Genomic DNA, 3,652 nt, shown 5'->3' on the forward strand with positions numbered 1-3,652 from the left:
TCAGCTTAGACCACCAGCTAGGATAACCGCATCGCTTGTGTGTTTCTTACGCTCACTCCATTTACTCATGGATACTGTCAGTATCATGTCAGCACTACATTATCATTTAAGTAAATGATCAGAGGTTGACTACCACAAATGATGCTTTTTCTCCTTTGGACAGCATAAATGTAAGTGTTTTCTTCCTGGGGTTTTATTTATTTGTATCTGCCAGTTCTTGGTAAGAAGCCACAAAGACTATATCGAAGAGTCTTTCGTCTGGGAGGAGAAATATTTGAGTAATAGGGTCTCAGGCGTCTCTTCTCCTATTCCCCCAGGCCAAAATTGTGCCTCACAGTCTACAGGAGAGAAGCTGAGACACAGAGGCTCTCACATTTCTTGCTGCAGTTGCCACTGGGAAAATAGTCTTCCTTTTTCTGTCAGCTTGTGTGTATATTCTTAACAGCTCTTAACGAATATGCCCTGAAAAGCAAATATGGCTGTAATTAGCAACACCCTCTAGTCATGACAGGGCTTGCTGCATGTTGCACACCTGATCCACACAGACACAGGTCTGTGTTTTACACCTCCTCTCCAGAGACACCCACACAGCCTCAACAAAGACGTGTGTCAGGATCTGCAGAGGAACAAGTTTCTTAGAAGCGATCGCACGGCCCCAGCAAAAAAAACACCTCCAGCTCCTTCCCATTCACAGCTGCAAGCCATCCCACAGGAGTTATTTTCTTTATTCAAAGCACAACAGAATCCAAAGGGAAGGCACAGCATCTGTTAACTCATTAGGAACTAATTGCTTTTAATGAGTAGAGGCCATAACTGGTCACACTTTTTCCTGCTTCTTTGTAGAAGCTGGCTGATTTCCCAAGCTTTGCATGTCTTCACAGACGTCAGCTAGTGGCCAAAGTGATCTTAGCACTGGAAGACCCCTTGTTGTGTGGAAGGGAATAATGTGTGACAGATAATGTGGTACAGGTATAAATTAACATGCTTGAAAATCGATAGCAAGCCCAAGAACAGCCTGGTATGTCTTGGTAGATATCATCAGGTATCATCCCAGGTGAGGAGCTACCTGTGGCCCTTCTGCTAGAAACCTCCTGCATCTGCCTTTCCCCACTCCTGGGTCATAAAAATAAAGCAATATTTTTGTTTTTTAACTCCAAAGGAGGGAAGAAAAAAAAAAATGGCAATGTACTTGAATAGAGGAATGAATAATACAGTTTTCTGGTTTTCTAATTTGGGGAAAAAACTTCCCTTGGAGTTCTAATCTGGCCATATTCACACTTTGAACTGGCTTTTTCCTTTATTTCTCATATGTTTGACATATTGCCATGTGTAATGCTGGAATGCAGGGGGAAAAAAAAAGTATGTTTACATACAAAACATAACACCACATGCATATTTATATTGAGAGACAGAAATATTTTATGTATGTATGTATAACTTGACTCTTACAACATCATATGTAAATAACTGCCAAATGGATGGAGAAGACTCTATTATATATGGGCTACATTTCTTACTTTCTAAAATGGCTATGGTTGCATACAAGTACCTCAAACAGCTAACATCTGGATGGCTGAAAACCAAAGCATGTTCTCCTGTAAGATATATTAATATTGTACATTTTCCGATTCAAGCTTTACCATTGAAATTTTTGGTCCTGAGTAGCCTCAGCCCTGATTTATAATAAATATGATCACTGGGGGCACAGTCTTAATAATATTAATATTTAAATTCTAACAACCTCTTTTATAACTAGGATTCAGTTTAACAGACATATGCATTAAGACTATATTATTGGAACTTTTCCATGCAACTGCACTGTCATGTCCAAAGCCTTTGTCCAACTCAAATGTTTGACAGTTCATACAATTGCATTACTATTTTCCATCTCCTGCCTCCAGATTTAGGAAAATGTGTCTCTGATTCTCTTTTGTTTCTAGGTTTCAAAGTGCAATTTCCTGCAGAAATGAATATACTCATAATTCAGGCTGTCCACCCACCCACCCAGTTACCTGTCTCAGCTAGCCCAGTTGCTGGAAGGAACGTATAAAGCAAAGTTCATAGCTTGATGCTGGAGTGATATAATCTTTGCTTAATCTACTTAGTGTTTAAAAATGTAAATGTTAGCAGCTATCTCAAATACTAGAGCACTGCTCTCATGTAGGTGGTGTGCTCAAATGTCGGACAAAGCAGTAATTGTACTCTTCTGGGTGACTAAAAGCCTTGCAGTATCTGAGAGCTGGAAAATTTAAACAGTAGTTTACATCTGCTAGGACCAAAGAGTTGCAACTGTATCTCGAGCATTTGCAATTTGAAGCTGTAAAATCCCTAGGGCACATTATCTGCTGTAACAATACCATTAAATATGTTGTATCATGCTAACAAAATAATTTGTGTCTCCTTTTCCTGTCTCTTTCTTCCCCTTAGAAAGAAATCTAGTACATGAAAATGTAATATTAGTTCTTCTTCAAAATTATTTCTTTGAAAAAATGAAATAAATTAACACGTGTGTTTACAGAGAGATTGCAGCCTTACCTTTCCCCAACCATTGTAATAGCAATTCAAATATAAAATTTGGCATCTTCCTTGAGTTCAGCTTCTTAAATCAGCAGTTTGCTTGTCAAAAACAAGAAGTAGCCTGCACTTTCTACAGAAGGCAGCTCTGGGCTTTCTCAGTGGATCATAGAATCATAGAAACATGGACTGGTTTATGTTGGAAGGGACCTTAAAGATCATCTAGTTCCAGCCCCCTTGCGTGGTCAGGGACATCTCCCACTGGATCAGGTCGCTCAAAGCCATTTAAACACTTCCAGGGATGGGGCTTCCACAACTTTCCTGAGCAACCTGTTCCAGTGTCTTGCCACCCTCACAGTGAAGAATTTCTTCCTAATGTCTAACCTGAATCTCAGCTCTTCCAGTTTGAAATTATTCTCCCTTGTCCTTTCACTATATGCCTCTGTAAAAAGTTCCTTCCCAGCTTTCCTGTAGGACCCTACAGGAAGGCTGCTATAAGGTCTCCCCAGAGCCTTCACTTCTCCAGGGTGGACAACCCCAACTCTCTCAGCCTGTCTTCATAGGAGAGATGCTCCAGCTCTCTCATCATCTTTGTGGATCCACAAGACCTGGCAAGGAAGGTGCAGCCCCTGTGTGCTGGCTGCCTGTGCTCCTTGCCATCCGTTCGCTTCCTGGCTCTGCTTTTGGCTGCTCCATCTAAATCTTTGCTTGTATAATCTGATCTAGTGGGATCAAGCACTAGCACTATGCACACAAGCCAGGCTACATCCTAGCCCATCCCTCTTTCATTCAGCCATTGAGACATAGCCCTTGGTTCCTCTGTGGGAAGATTTCTCAACAAGCCCAGAAGTGCCGGGACTGAGAACTGGTTTCTCATCTCTGACAGATTTTTATAAAGGTAGCAAGATCAGGCTCCTTCCTGCCATTGATCTTCCCAAAGAGAGGAAAGAGGTGTGCAGTGAGGGTGTGTGGCGTGAGCACACGTGCATATTTTCCCCTCTCTTTGTTTAGACCTCCAGGCATCACTCCCGTGTAACCTTTGTTCTTTTTATGAGCTCTTCTGTTTTTATTTTGGCAACACACGCAAATATTTACTCATGTTCCTAAACACTCACCGATTCTGTCTTTCCAGGTAAAA

The 3,652-nt window shown here is 41.3% G+C and overlaps 1 protein-coding gene across 1 annotated transcript in view; it reads left to right on the plus strand.

The window, feature by feature from the left end:
* Positions 1-3,652, plus strand: part of SEPTIN10 (septin 10) — a 963,730-nt gene that overhangs the window by 405,815 nt on the left and 554,263 nt on the right. The gene's annotated exons all lie outside the window — the stretch shown is intronic.

This window comes from Apus apus, chromosome 1, assembly GCF_020740795.1.
Source record: "Apus apus isolate bApuApu2 chromosome 1, bApuApu2.pri.cur, whole genome shotgun sequence".
Classification (NCBI taxonomy): Eukaryota; Metazoa; Chordata; class Aves; order Apodiformes; family Apodidae; genus Apus; species Apus apus.